The sequence below is a fragment of the Eurosta solidaginis genome, chromosome 1 (genome assembly GCF_040869045.1).
Source record: "Eurosta solidaginis isolate ZX-2024a chromosome 1, ASM4086904v1, whole genome shotgun sequence".
Classification (NCBI taxonomy): domain Eukaryota; kingdom Metazoa; phylum Arthropoda; class Insecta; order Diptera; family Tephritidae; genus Eurosta; species Eurosta solidaginis.
In genome coordinates, this window is record NC_090319.1 from 282,308,451 (window position 1) to 282,324,981 (window position 16,531).

A 16,531-nucleotide genomic window follows, 5' to 3' on the forward strand; every position below is an offset into this window, starting at 1 on the left:
TAGCACTTATCAACGAATTATGTATGTGATCTTTTGCATAAAGGATATATGACACTACTTTATTTTTGCTTGGATTCCAAGCTAAAAAACTGACGAAACTTTATCGGAACTTCAAAACACAAAAACAATTTCTATCATGAAAAAGCGAGACCACTATTCCCCCAAAATTAATGAGTTTGACATGTTTTTTTTATGTTTTACATTTTATTTTTCCATTAACACTTTTAACAATAAAAATAATGCAAATAACACGCGAAAACTATTTCGGTGTCTAATGGTTCACTTTTTTCACAAGAAAATTGATTTTAATTGTGTTTTTATGCACCAAATTTTCAAACTAAAAACAAAATTTTCATGTGTCAGAAAAAAATAAAGAAAAAACGGCCGAATGTCCAAAAAACCTATTTCCATTTTTGTTTTCTTTATTGATGGCGTATTTATAAAATAATACAGAGGTTTTCTCGAAAATATACATTTTGTGTGATAATATAGCTTAACGTTGTAAGTCATATTTGCTTACTACGCTGTCAACTGTGTTAGTTACATATATCAAATTCGCATTTAGAATAATTTATAAATAAGTATACGTGGTTTATACAAGTTTTTTAATTTACCTATAAAAGTTAAGTTTGATTTCACGTAAGTATGTATTGAGTTCCTATCTGTTAAAGTGATAAACAAATTTTACTGTTAATGTTTTATTATATGGTTTACAGATCAAAATTAACTTGCATCTTGAAGTCGATCATATTTACACATATCTTAACATTGGCAGGCAGAGTATTAAACAATCTTACACCATAACTACGTATAGAATTTGTGCTTCTTTGCGTTCGGAGATAGCAACTCCTTATATTCAAAGTATTTCTGAATTGATATGTTGGATTATCTGTGAAGTTTAGGTCAAGATTATGTTTAATTAGATTATTTTTGATTTTGAAAACAAAGAGCATAATGTCAAAATCATACCGCACCAGAGGTTGAAAGTCAAGTCAGATTAAAAATAGAGCAGCAATCAGTTGAAATCCGGCCATTACTTTTGTGGTTCCGCCATGCTGCATCCCTACCACCCCTATCTCACTATAACGCCTTTATTAGAAATTATTAGATTTAGTCAGTTTAAAGTACATCTGATTGCTGTCCGTACTTATATTATATACACCCTTTACTACTATCGATATACAATGGAAAGCCACTTTTAAAATTCTCATTCATTCATACGCAATCTCTTATATAGCAAACTCTTTGACGACTTCTCTTTTGGTAGCGCATCTTTTTGCACAAATTTATGAACACTACCACATGTACATATATAAGTACGTTTCTAGTAAATACATAAACAATATTAAAAACAAACCCAGTCATAAACGAAATAGTGATAGAATGTTGAAGCAATGCATGAATTCAGGTATGAAATATATTTCAATGAGCTATGATACAAGTTACCCCGTTTTTATTAGCGAAGTAGTAGAAAAGAGGTTTTAGTAATTTTAGGATTGAAGTTACATATGTAGAATAAAGGGTAATAAAAACCTCGAAGATAGTCATGATATGTTACCATGTCACAAGGCGCTGAGTTTAGACCGGTTAGCACGGAATGTGCTTTTGTTTGCTAAGCGTGTTACAGAGCAGCTCTTATATACTTATTATAGCTCTTAATTACTTATGATCGGAGCTCATCTACAGATCCTACAACCTAAAACTAACAAAGTTACTCTTATCATTAAAACGAGAGACCTGTAGGCTCATGACGGGTATTCTTACTGGGAATTCCCTTCTGGTGGCACATGATTTTAGGCTAGGCGTAGTCACAGTGATAGCATATGTAGGAAGTGAGGGTTGCTCGTGCCTTGCGCTCGCCAGACTCCAGCTATTAGGAGTGGTACAGCTATCAGATCTATAAGCAGCAAGCAGCTAAGATCCTAGAAAGCTTCTAGTGTTTCCCAAGAAGACGAAATTATTTTATAACATAGAAACTGGTTTTTGATTGGTTTTTCAGTTTGGTCACAACAAAAACTTCTGCTAACACTGTGGACTCATTCAGTCCTTACAGTCCTTACAGTCCTTACGGACCAGCCAATTAAACTTAACCTAACGTCAATACCAAGATTACAATTGCGAATGAGAAATTAAAAATACGCCAAAGCGTGTATTGTGTATTATATGGCGCCTTAGACTTAAAATGAATTATCCTCGAGAATTTACTAGAAACTTTAAACCTCGCTGCGTATACTTCGGGGGAGGGAGTTATCAGTAATATAAAAGGGCCAAGGTTGGACATTGAATGGGTTAGGATAGGCTGAAATATATTGTAATGAATTTGATGCACTACAATGCAATGAAAAGCACTTTTATCGTCTGGCAGTGCTACTGTATCCTCCCCAGATTGATTCTTGACTACTCTGTATCACCAGCGTATCACATTCTCAAATACTTTTTGCATGCATCGCAATATCTTTTTTACGTTTTATTGTTTTCTTTATTTGTCTAGTGCTAACGTTTATGTGGTTATTGGGATTGCTGTAAAAACATGGAATTTTAAAAAATAAATAAATGTAAGGCGCGATAACCTCCGAAGAGGTTTTAGGCCGAGCTTCTCTTCCTATTTGCGTCGTGCTCCTTGTTTTAATTTTTCCTACAAATTGGCGGGACGGGACCTACTTCTTTTATGCCGACTCTGAGTGGCATCTGCGAGGCAGATGAGTTTCCACTGAGAGCTTTTCATTGCAGAAATACACTCGGAGTGCTTGCCAAAGACTGCCGAGGGGCGAACCCCGCTTAGAAAAGTTGTCTTCTAATTGAAAAACCTTTTTTCTAAAATTTTTGTGTTGCTGTGCCCGGGGTATGAACCCAGGGCATTCGGCGGAGCACGCTATCATCACACCACGGTGGCCGCCAAATGAATGGAATTTTGGTGAACGTAAAAAAAATTCAGTAAAGTCTATGCAAAATATATATGCATTGTATCATTTACTTATTGATATCCCAACAAAAAAGTAGGCCCAGCTTTTCCCCTACTTTTTTTCAAAATTTTATGCGAGTCTTCTTAAATGTGCTGACTACTTCTGATTTTGTGTTCGGGCGAAGTTAATTCAAATAGGCATCGATTTTTGGTGCCAGCTAGATTGAGTTGGGTTCCACAATACAAAGATTCTCAAAATCTATCGTTTTTAGATAGAATTTCTTTACGAGAAAGGCTGAAATCCAAAACGAACGAGCTGATTGTACACTATCAGTGCGACTACATACCAGGTAAATCCACTATTGACCAGAACTTTACGATACGTTAGATTCTGAAGATTGCTCAAAAATTATTTCTATCGTCACGCGTATTTGGAACCAAAGGATTGGATTGACTTTTAGTAACGATAATATTTTATAAAAATTACAAAATGCTGCCTTTTTACTGGAAGCCAATATTCTTTTGAGGCATGAAATGTAATTGAGGGGATGTGTGGAATGTGGTATGTGCGGTATAAATCAAGAATCAACCTTTTGAGAAAAGTGAAAAAAACTTAACAATTCAGGTAAAAATAAATTTATAATTATCATACTTGGTAGGATTTTAGATAGTATGATTCATTGATAAGAAAAAGTAACAAACTTTATATATACATAATTTTATTAGAAAATGGATGATTTCTTGTTTTTTTTTTTTTTTTGAGTTATTCCATAGATCGAATATAAAATATTTTGATTAAGATACTTTATTAAACAAAATAGTAGATACATTAATGACCATTGTTAAATACATTATATTCTATTATTTAGATGTGCTATAACTATTTGTTATTTCCTTTTGTTATTTTTAGCAATCTTTTTTTACTACTTTTATCATTTCTAAACTTTTTCTATTTTTAACAATGGAGTTCTCTGTCTGCTTAGTCGTTTTTGAAACCACTTCAATTCTTTTATTTTTCAGTTCATTCTGGTCTACGACATTGAATATATTTTCATACCATTTCTATGCTTCACTACTGCAAAATTGTATTAGAGAGTTATACCGTTTTTCCATAAATGAAGCTAATATCTTTGTTAAATATCACTAATATTTTCTAAGATTAATATGGTATGTGTATGTAATCGTGCTCTTTTTATTTAGTTGATTTATGGAAAAACGGTGTAACTCGACTTATACCATTATACCACACATCCCCTCAATTAATCTTTAAATGGAAAGTGTCAGGAGTTTTCAAACCAAAATATACAAAAACACAGAAAGAAAAAACACTCGATTACGGAAGTACTAGTTGTTACTCGTATCGGAACAACACTATTTATGATTCAATCTTTTAATGATCTCAGAATTAGTACTAACTCAAAAAATACGGGTTTTTAGCTCAGTCTAGTGGTGTCTCAACTCGCTGTTTGGCAAATGCGCGCTCTTGATATACCCATAAAACGCAACAGCGTCAAGTATAGTCACTACTTGGCCATCAATTCGAACATACGTGGCGGCGAATTGTCGTCGATAACACAACAAAGCAGCGCAAAAAAATTCGTTCGGTGGCAAAATCGAAAGATTTATGCGCGTAAATTTTTATTATTTTTTTTTTCATTCATATAAACAACAAGTTTATTAAGGCGCTAGTGAAGTAAAAGAACGTGCGAAAGTTAGTGAATACTTAAGTGAGATTAAATTAAAGAAGGAATGCAAAATAAGTTTACTGACGCAAAATACATATATATGAATAAGTTCATGAAATCTAGTCAAATTAAGAATAAAAAAGCAAGAAGCATACCTATGTTGAAATGTTAATGGATAAGGAAACACAGAAAGAAATAGTGCGCACAAGCAAAACAACAATACAAGAAAGAAAAGAAATTGCAATATAAAAACAAACGAAAATAGTGAAGAGTTCGATTGAAGAAAAAGGAAGACATAAATTGAAAAAATTTATAAAATAAAAATGCCTACATCTAATTAAATCCTAAACAACCTAACCAACATTAAAAGTAATAACAACAAACAAAACTACGCACAAACATACATCATGCTATCCATTTACAAGTGAAAAGAGGGCTAAATATCTACTACTAGTACTACATCATAAAAATAAAATAAAGTAATTGGTAAGTAAAAACACGATACATATTTTAATTTAAAACAATGGAAACCTCCTCAAAAAATATTCAACTGATAAAGAGTAAAATTAAGCGAAAGTAATGCAATAAATTGTTCAATATTTTTGACAATGAGTCAAATATTGTCACAACAACAACATTTATTAATTTGATTTTTTAGGCACAAATTGCATATAAATTTATATTACCTCGCTTGATAAACATGTGTCATCAGAAAATTACGTTCATTTTTTGCTCTCAGTATCCTGTTGTGCGTATGTAATATATTCTCGATGTATATTAGACTGTTTCATAAAAAAAAAATTATGTCTTCCAAATTTTAAAAATTATTGCCCCTATTACCGTTTACAACTCAACTCTGTTTCAGTTGAAATTTTGGAAACAAGGTAAAGTTTTACAAGACGATTCACCATCTAATCTTTAAAAAAATGTCCAAAGTTGGTATCAAAAGACACGTTTCGACCTCCGTTTTTAGAATCCGAAAGCAAAAATTAAATATTTCATTTCTGTCATATAATTTCGTTTCAAATTTTCATGTGGTTGTTGTATTTTGCCAGATTGTTTGTACACATCAATGCACAAAGGTGTTGGACCCAGCCAGGGTGATTTTTACAAATGGGTTTTTGTAAATATTGCAAAAAAAAACTATGGATCGGGCCTCATATTTCGGGACCCTCTTGGGTTTTTGTAAATATCTTTCGATAGATATCAAATGTTTAATTTCCGCTTTCAATTTTTTAAAACGGATGTCGAATCTTGTCTTTTGATGCCACCTTTAATACTTTTTGAAAAAAAAATTAGATCAGGCACATTCTTGTAAAACGTTGCCAGAAAAAACTTTAAAAAAATGGAAAGCGAGTAATTAAACCTTTTTTAAATTCATTTAAACAATCTTTGTAATCAGCAATTTTGTACACATTTATAGAAGAAACAAGTTTTCAACCAAAGATTACATTGAACATCTTTTTGACATTCTGGAGCGACATCCCGAAGTTGGACGAGGCTGGCCGCAGTTTGGATGCAGCCAAAAGAGGTGAAATTATGCGAGTGAGCCATCGATACTACCCACTACTCCTGGGAATCCTGTTTTAAAGTAAAATGCGATTTTTAATGTTTGGATTTTAATCCACTTCGCAAAAATATCCTCCTCAATAATATCTAAAACCAGTCAAAGACGAAAATCATTTCCACAGCATTTTTGATAGCTGCCATCAGCAAGGAATCGGAGTGTAGTGTATAATTTTAAAATAGGGGTACAGGTTTCCCTCAAACGCGTTTGCGGAAATGGTCCTTAATTTTGTTTAGTAATGAGCAAAATGCTTGCTTTCAAATCTGCAAAATAACTTCATTAGAAGCTAACCATTTGTCACTTAAACGTTTTCTTACTCGGTAGTTCCAAGGGATTGGAATGATCACGCGAATGTTTTCCGTATTCGCGACGTGTCAATCACCAACATTTTCGCCGTTTAAAATACATCTCAGATAATACCCGTTTTGCTTTTAATAACAAAATCACTTTTGCAAATGCTTAAATTTCCTCCAAAAATTGATCAGCTGTTCATTTATCTGTAAAATCATCACTTTTTTAGGTTGGCAACATCAATTCAACTTCAACTGAAATAAGTTGTAATTCATAATACCAAACAGGAGTTAAGTTGTCTTAAAGTTGAGTTGTTTTAATTACAACCCAACTAAGTTGCGTTGTAAAGGGTAATAGCGGCATATACCATTTATTATAAATTGTTGAGATAAGTAAATTTTGTCAATAGTTCTCGCATGTTAACTAGGTTAGGTTAGGTTGAACTGACCGGTCAATAAAGACCTCAAATAGACTGAATGTGTACATAGTGTTACCGGCATTTGGTTGACGACCAAACGCAAGAACCCCAACCAGGTGTTCCAGGACCTATGTTATAGAATAACTCCGTTGTCTGGGCAAGTACTAGAAGTTTTCTAGGACCTAGCTTAATGGCTGCCTCGATTTCTGGCAACTCTTCCGCCCCTAATAGCTGTAGCCTTTACCTGGCGAGCGCATAACACGAACATAGAACGTGTTCAATTGTTTCTTCCTGCAGTTCGCACTTTCTAAACACTCAGAGCAAAAATCGTTCTAAAGCGAAAGAAACAAGTTCAAAACAAGTAAGGAAGGCTAAGTTCGGATGTAACCGAACATTACATACTCAGCTGAGAGCTTTGGGGACAAAATAAGGGAAAATCACCATGCAGGAAAATGAACCTAGGGTAACCCTGGAATGTGATTGTATGACATGGGTATCAAATGGAAGGTATTAAAGAGTATTTTAAAGTGGAGTGGGCCATAGTTCTATAGGTGGACGCCATTTCGGGATGTCGCCATAAAGGTGGACCAGGGGTGGCTCTGGAATGTGATTGTACGATATGGGTATCAAATGAAAGGTGGTAATGAGTATTTTAAAAGGGAGTGATCTATAGGTGGACGCCTTTTCAAGATATCGCCATAAAGGTGGACCAGGGGCGACACAAGAATGCGTTTGTACGATATGGGAAACAAATGAAAGGTGTTAAAGTAGACCAGGGGTGACTCTAGGATGCGCTTGTACGATATGGGTATCAAACGAAAAGTGTTAATGATTATTTAAAAGGGAGTGGACCTTAGTTCTATAGGCGGACGCATTTTCGAGATATCGCCATAAAGGAGGACTAGGGGTGACTCTATAACCTGTTTGTACGATATGGGTATCAAATGAAAGGTGTTAATGAGTATTTTAAAAAGGAGTGGGCCTTAGTTCTATAGGTGGACGCCATTTCGGGATGTCGCCATAAAGGTGGACCAGGGGTGGCTCTGGAATGTGATTGTACGATATGGGTATCAAATGAAAGGTGGTAATGAGTATTTTAAAAGGGAGTGATCTCTAGTTCTATAGGTGGACGCCTTTTCAAGATATCGCCATAAAGGTGGACCAGGGGCGACACAAGAATGCGTTTGTACGATATGGGAAACAAATGAAAGGTGTTAAAGTAGACCAGGGGTGACTCTAGGATGCGCTTGTACGATATGGGTATCAAACGAAAAGTGTTAATGATTATTTAAAAGGGAGTGGACCTTAGTTCTATAGGCGGACGCATTTTCGAGATATCGCCATAAAGGAGGACTAGGGGTGACTCTATAACCTGTTTGTACGATATGGGTATCAAATGAAAGGTGTTAATGAGTATTTTAAAAAGGAGTGGGCCTTAGTTCTATAGGTGGACGCCATTTCGGGATGTCGCCATAAAGGTGGACCAGGGGTGGCTCTGGAATGTGATTGTACGATATGGGTATCAAATGAAAGGTGATAATGCGTATTTTAAAAGGGAGTGGGCCTTAGTTCTATAGGTGGACGCCTTTTCGAGATATCGCCATAAAGGTGGAGCAGGAGTGACTAGAATGTATTTGTACGATATGGGTATCAAATGAAAGGTGTTAATGAGTATTTTAAAAGGGAGTGACCCTTAGTTCTATAGGTGGACGCCTTTTTGAGATATCGCCATAAATGCGGAGCAGGAGTGACTCTAGAATGTGTCTGTACGATATGGGTATCAAATGAAAAGTGGTAATGAGTCTTTTAAAAGGGAGTGATCCTAAGTTCTATAGGTGGACGCCTTTTCGAGATATCGCCATAAAGGTGGAACAGGGGTGACTCTAGAAAGCGTTTGTACCATATGGGAATCAAATGAAAGGTGTTAAAGTAGACCAGGGGTGACTCTAGGATGCGCTTGTACGATATGGGTATCAAACGAAAAGTGTTAATGATTATTTAAAAGGGAGTGGACCTTAGTTCTATAGGCGGACGCATTTTCGAGATATCGCCATAAAGGAGGACCAGTGGTGACTCTATAACCTGTTTGTACGATATGGGTATCAAATGAAAGGTGTTAATGAGTATTTTAAAAAGGAGTGGGCCTTAGTTCTACAGGTGGACGCCTTTTCGAGATATCTCTATAAAGGTGGACCAGGGGTGACTCTAGAATTTGTTTGTACGATATTGGTATCAAATAAAAGGTGTTAATGAGTATTTTAAAAGGGAGTGGACCTTAGTTCTATAGGTCGTCGCCTTTTCGAGATATCGACATAAAAGTAGACAAGGGGTGACTCTAGTATGCGTTTGTACGATATCTGTATCAAATGGAAGGTGTTAATGAGAATTTTAAAAGGGAGTGGCCTTTAGTTAGTTATAAGGTTTGTACGATATGGGTATCAAATGAAAGGTGTTAATGAGTATTTTAAAAGGGAGTGGCCTTAGTTTTATAGGTGGTCGCCTTTAGAGATATCGACATAAAAGTAGACCAGGGGTGACTCTAGAATGCGTTTGTACGATATGGGTATCAAATGAAAGGTGTTAATTATTATTTAAAAGGGAGTGGGCTTTAGTTCTATAGGTGGACGCCCTTTCGAGATATCGCCATAAAGGTGGACCAGGGGTGACTCTAGATGTGTTTGTACGATATTGGTATCAAATTAAAGGTGTTAATGAGTATTTTAAATGGGAGTGGCATTAGTTCTATAGGTGGAGCCTTTTCGAGATATCTCTATAAAGGTGGACCAGGGGTGACTCTAGAATTTGTTTCTACGATATTGGTATCAAATAAAAGGTGTTAATGAGTATTTTAAAAGGGAGTGGACCTTAGTTCTATAGGTGGTCGCCTTTTCGAGATATCGACATAAAAGTAGACAAGGGGTGACTCTAGGATGCGTTTGTACGATATATGTATCAAATGGAAGGTGTTAATGAGAATTTTAAAAGGGAGTGGCCCTTAGTTATATATGTGAAGTCGTTTTCGAGATGTCGTCCAAAATGTGGACCAGGGTGACCCAGAACATCATCTGTCGGGTACCGCTAATTTATTTATATATGCAATACCACGAACAGTATTCATGCCATGTCAAGGGCTTTTTGTTTCGCCCTGCGGAACTTTTTCATTTTCTTCTACTTAATATGGTAGGTGTCACACCCATTTTACAACGTTTTTTCCAGAGTTATGTTTTGCGTCAATAAACCAATCCAATTACCATGTTTCATCCCTTTTTTCATATTTGGTATAGAATTATGGCATTTTTTTAATTTTCGATATCGAAAAAGTTGGCGTGGTCATAGTCGGATTTCGGTAATTTTTTATACCAAGATAAAATGAGTTCAGATAAGAACGTGAACTAAGTTTAGTAAAGATATGTCGATTTTTGCTCAAGTTATCGTGTTAACGGCCGAGCGGAAGGACAGACGGTCGACTGTGTATAAAAGATAGGCGTGGCTTCAACCAATTTCGCCCATTTTCACAGAAACCCGTTATAGTAATAGAATCTATGACCCCACCAAATTTCACAAGGACTGGTCAATTTTTGTTCGACTTATGACATTAAAAGTATTTTAGACAAACTAAATGAAAAAGGGCGGAGCCACGCCCATTTTGAAATTTTCTTTTATTTTTGTATTTTGTTGCACCATATCATTACTGGAGTTGAATGTTGACATAATTTACTTAGATGCTGTAAAGATATTCAATTTTTTGTTAAAATTTGACTTTAAAAAAATTTTGTTTAAAAAGTGGGCGTGTTCGTAATCCGATTTTGCTAATTTTTATTTAGCACACATATAATACCTAATAGGAGTAACATTCCTGCGAAATTTTATCATGATATCTTCAATGACTGCCAAATTACAGCTTGTGAAACTTTGAAATTACCTTCTTTTAAAAGTGGGCGGTGCCACGCCCATTGTCCAAAATTTTAGTAATTTTCTATTCTGCGTCATAACGTCAACCCAACTACCAAGCTTCATCGCTTTAGCCGTCTTTGGTGATGAATTATCGCACTTTTTCGGTTTTTCGAAATTTTCGATATCGAAAAAGTGGGCGTGGTTATAGTCCAATTTCGTTCATTTTAAATAACGATCTGAGATGGGTGCCAAGGAACCTACGTACCAAATTTCATCAAGATACCTCAAAATTTACTCACGTTATCGTGTTTACGGACGGACGGACGGACATGGCTAAATGAATTTCTTTTTTCGCCCAGATCATTTTGATATATAGAAGTCTATATCTATCTCGATTAGTTTATGCCTTTACGTTTTTTTTTAATTCGTGACCGATGGGCTTGTTGTAATATGCATTTGTTTCATATATTTCTCTTATTGAAAAATTCTTCTTAGTTGATGATGTAATCCGAATATATACTTTAAAAATGTCATAACAAGTTTAAGAATCACCTGTGCATATGTGAATGGAAAATCGAATTGCACGAAAACTAAAAGTTAAAAAAAGGAAGATAAAAAAATTATTTTAAAACATTTCAGATTTTGACGGTGATCGAACTCGCGCCACGCGGTGGCAACCGCAACATCATAACCACTGGGCCAATACGACTGCTTAATAGCATGTGCCAAATGTTTTATTTAACATTGTGGGGCACACGAATTGTACCGTTTCTTTTTTCTTTAACTTAATTTAAGAATATTGTTCTCATCCATAGAACATTTGTTCATATTTTAAGACCAGCCGTTCTTTGAACCAAAATTGTGTCAGTTCAAGCACAAGGTTGTTGTTTTAAGAACTGGTCTTTCGTTTTTCAACAACAAAAAAGTATGAACATGAAGAGATTGAACTGAGCCCGGTGGTGCTTAACTTCAGAGCGTCATTTTTGTCTGATTGCACATGCTGTTACCGTGGAGGTCTAACTTATAAGCATGTGACGCCAGAAGGCAGCCTGTAGTTAGTATGCCCATCGTGAGCCTTTAGTCTTCTCTCTACAGATATATGAACCACTTTTTAGTCTAATATCGTTGGCATTGCACATGATCTTAGAAATTTTGCAGCCCCGCGCTTTGGTCCACGCCTTTCCTGCTTAATGGATCATATGCAACTCTTGTCTCTATATTCATAATTATTGATTCAACGACATCCTGTGTTAGTGAACAAGGAAGTGTTAAATGAATCTATTTCGTGGATTGCTATGCTCCTACATTATAACTTAACCAAATATGATGAAGAGAAAAAAAATATTTGAATTTTCAAAATGAAGTAAGAAAATTAGAACAAAAAAAATAATAACAAATAAAAAATTACTTACAATTAAAACACAATTAAGAAGAGAAAAAAATTTATTAAAAGAAAATAATATACTGATATTAGAGAAAAATTACAAGGTTTTAACAAACGGCTATGGTTACTAGGACATGTTTCTGAATATCACTTCTTCATCAGCTAGCTTTTCGGGAGCTGAGCATTGAATTCGAATCTCCAACATTCATACCAGTGTAAAGGCTTTAACCGCTCAGCCGTATGAATGCCCCGCTGCTAGTGTTGGGAACTATCGAATGAAAACTATCGAGTTATTCGATAGTTCACTAATTTTCATTCATTCGATAGTCATTTGAAATTCGTTCATTACTATTTTTTCGAATTACTAGTTTTAGGTATGAATGATTCGTTCACTACTATTTTTTCGAGTTACTAGTTTTAGTTATGAATGATTCGTTCATTACTATTTTTTCGAATTACTAGTTTTAGGTATGAATGATTCGTTCATTACTATTTTATCGAACTACTAGTTTTTGGTTTGAATGATTCGCTCATTACTATTTCTTCGAATCGTTCTATTTAAATTTTTTCTGTGCATATATCAGTGTTAAAAAGATATTAAAATAAATTTAGCATACGTCAACCTAATCGACAAACGTTTTAAGCGTGGTAATTATTAAATATTTTTAACTGAGGAAGTGATTTTAATGATTTCATTTGTGTAGATATTTATAATGCGGCCTGGATTGAAGAGATCTTCCGTTTGGGAGTTTTTACCAAAAATGGCAATGAAGTTAATTGCCATATATGCAAAAAAAATTTTAAATTTTCTGGCAACACATCAAATTTAAATGACCATCTACGCCGTAAGCATCCGTCTTCCTTAGAACCATGGTGGAATAACCAGGTGAAGTAAGGCGTCAATTGTCTCGCTCTAAATTCTTCTTTGTTCTATCATTCGGCTATCTGAAAATTTTTCACCAATGTTGTCCCCGAAAAATGTGGTTTTTTTGCATTTTTCAGGAGTGAAATATGGTAGTTTTAGTCATTTTTTCATCTAAACCAGTAGGTGAATATCGATGGACCTTTACCGGATTTAATTACAGAGATTCATATTTTGGTATCTTTGGTGTGGGCTTCCATAAGTAAGGTCGTGCTTAACTATTGCGTTTATATTATTGATGTTTCCATCATATAAGTATGTTTAATTTGTTCCAAAAAAATTTGAAACAGGTCTTTGTTAAAACAAACTATTTGAATTCGCGTCATATCCAACAAGGATTTTCGCCTGTGCAGCGCTACTGAAGACTTTCGAAAAATGTGCAAGAACAACAAAACTATCTTATTACACCTTATTTATGTAAACACTTCGCTAAAACAATGGATTTCTAAATACAATTACGAAAAATTGTTACTCACTATGTTTGTTTTGGCCTAAAAATTAGACCACTATGATAAGAAGAATGTTGCTGTTATGGATTGTAAATTAGAATATATGAATCCGGCTCGCTTGGATTAGCACCTTCTGGTTCTAGGCCGACTCCTATTATATCCCCTGACATATTTTAGTAAATAATAACTTGGGATCATTAGTAATACATCATGAATTAACTGTCAAGAGCTTATGGGAGATCTTCTGATCAAGTTTGTATGATATATTAAAAGGTCATATGTTTTACTTCCAACTCTCAATGTCAAATCAACAGAGCAGATGGAAAGAACAATGGATTTTTAGAGATCGAAACACATTTAAAAGTATTACGATCACTTCCAAGTGTGACTGTAAAACTTTTCATCAAACCCGAAACCCATTTAAGTGCGCAAAGTTCCTACAGTTCAACTATATAATGGATAACACCTCTCCCACTTATGTCCGGTTTTTCGATAAAAGCTTCAACTGAAGTTGAAGTTGACTTTAGACGCATTCTTGAATTTTACTACTCATCGCAGTTTAAGTTCTTAATTTTATTCGATGCCTAAAGTAATATAAGTTCGTACTGATCTTGTGTATCCCTTTTGTATTGGCATTAGGTTGCACTGATATGCTGAAAAAGAAACAGTCTGTAATGGCTTTCGTAGCAAGGCATTTGTTTTTCTACTCCTACTTTTCCAAAGCGGGTAAACATTTTACCCTCTTCTGACCGTTGAAAATACATCCCTACCGTTTCAGATAGCGTACACCTTCTATCTCTTTTTATTTACTTCACCTGGTGATTCCACCATGCTCAGAACATAGTAATCTAACTTCAGGAGAAATAGCGCCAGTAATTGCAGAAGAGGAACGTAGTTCCACTTCTCTTTCGTCAACTACTGCAGGGAGTGCAGCGTACCTACCGAAAGTCAAACATCTTTTTTGTCAGTTACTAGTCATTTCGTTCGGGATAACAAAATGATTTCTGCAGTTTTATCAACAAAGGAAATCTTAGGAAATCATACCTCCCAAAATATAGCTACAGAATTGAAGTTAATATTTGATGAGTGGTCCGTTTTTGACAAAATAGTTACTGTAGTAAGTGATAACGGGGCTAATATTAAAAAGGCTATAATTGAAATCCTACAGAAGCACCACCACCCATGTGTAGCGCACACATTAAATTTATGTGTAATTGATGCCATCAAAGCTGTTCCACAAGTTACTGTGCTCATAACCAAGTGTCGTGCCATAGTCACTTACTTTAACCATAGTTCTCAAGCGACGGAAAAATTAAAAAATATGCAAAATCAAATGGGCGTTACTGAACTGAGGTTAAAACAAGATGTCCCTACCCGGTGGAATTCCACCCTTATAATGATGGAGCGCATATGCTTGGTAAAAGAACCACTCTCTGCCATAATAACTTCTTTACCAAATGCTCCTGATTTTCTCAATTCATCAGAATGGGAAACATTGTTGGACTACACTAATCTTTTCAACCCCGTAGAGGCCATGACAACCGAATTGTCAGGAGAAAATTATCCCACGATGTCACTGGTAGTGCCCCTGATCAGAGGTCTTCAATACGCAGTACGAAATCGCAAAATGAAAACTGTAGAGGGAGAAATTTTGAAGAGCAGATTGTTAGAGGTAGTTTGGAGACGATTAGGGCAGTTGGAGTCTGACAAAATGTGCGCCAAATCAACATTCCTAGATCCTAGGTTTAAAAAAATTGCGTTCGGTAATGAAATTAATGCAAATAATACAACAAAATGGCTAGTGGAAGAAGTAACTTCCCTAATACGGCAACAAAACACAAGTGTTTCTACCAACACCCCAAGAGAAGCATCGGTCGATAAAAGCGAAGTATCTCTCTGGGACCTTCTCGATGTAAGAGTTGCTGAAGCAAAAATAATTTGTCAAAACGCGCCCAATGTCAATGCAAATATTCAGTTGGAGCAATATCTAAGGCAAAATTTTGTTGATCGCTCAAATAATCCCCTAGAATATTGGAATCGTAGCCAGTCAACATTTCCGGAACTATATATGCTTTCGAAAAAATATTTATGTATACCCGCAACATCGGTTCCGTCAGAACGAGTTTTCTCGAAAGCAGGCCAAATAATTAACGACAGGAGAAACCGACTTAAAGGAGATAAACTAGATATGATAATATTTTTTAACAGCAATTTAAACATTGCAGGTATTTTTCATGTCAACTCGATGTACATACTTGTGTTATTTACTTTACAATCAATTTTTTTAGGGGTTTAATAACGCAATCAGTTGCCATCTCTGCGGCGAAAATTTAATATAGACCCTCATGCACTATCCGATTTTGGCTAGACCAACTATATCGACTTTTAGTATTTAAGTGCTTGAAATATTTGTTTTGTTTCTTTTATAAGTGAAATTTAATGTGCAATTTTTATACTAATTAAACGTGACCTGAATTTTGCAAAAAAAAAAAAAACAGTAGCTTATGTATAAGTTAAGGCAATCAATAATGCCTCTGAAACAGATTTGAATAATACAGATAAAAATCCATCTTAAGTAACCCTCTTTCCTTTTGTTGTTGTTGTAGAGGCATAAAATCTCCCCACAGGTTTGGGGGAGACCAAAAAACTCAGTGGGTTGCGAACCAAGGTCATTTGCATATCATTCATGCGCTTTGCATAACATGTAACAAAGGCATTTAAATTGAATATTTTCATTATTTACTTGAAGCAAAATTTACACCATTTTAGTCATATTTAACGTTTTTGTTACGTTCCAATGTAGCGTGATCCAGATACGGATAGAAATTTAACATACAAATGCAACAACAAATTGATCCATATGGTTCACATTGTTGTCGCATTTGCATGTTAAATCTCTAGCCGTATCTGGATCACGCTACATTGGAACGTAACAAAAGCGTTAAATATGACTAAAATGGTGTAATTTTGCTTCAAGTAAATAATGAAAATATTCAATTTAAATGCCTTTGTTACATGT

The 16,531-nt window shown here is 35.1% G+C and overlaps 1 protein-coding gene across 5 annotated transcripts in view; it reads left to right on the forward strand.

The window, feature by feature from the left end:
- Nucleotides 1-4,425: 4,425 nt before the first annotated feature.
- Nucleotides 4,426-16,531, forward strand: part of LOC137237395 (glutathione-specific gamma-glutamylcyclotransferase 1) — a 112,597-nt gene continuing 100,491 nt past the window's right edge. For 2 of the 5 annotated variants that reach the window (XM_067760966.1, XM_067760969.1), the window contains exon 1: nt 4,426-5,073. The gene's annotated coding sequence lies outside the window, so the exon portion shown is untranslated. Of the gene's footprint in view, nt 5,074-6,010; nt 6,133-16,531 lie in introns of all 5 variants that reach the window. The other 3 variants (XM_067760967.1, XM_067760968.1, XM_067760970.1) reach the window with 3 other exon arrangements.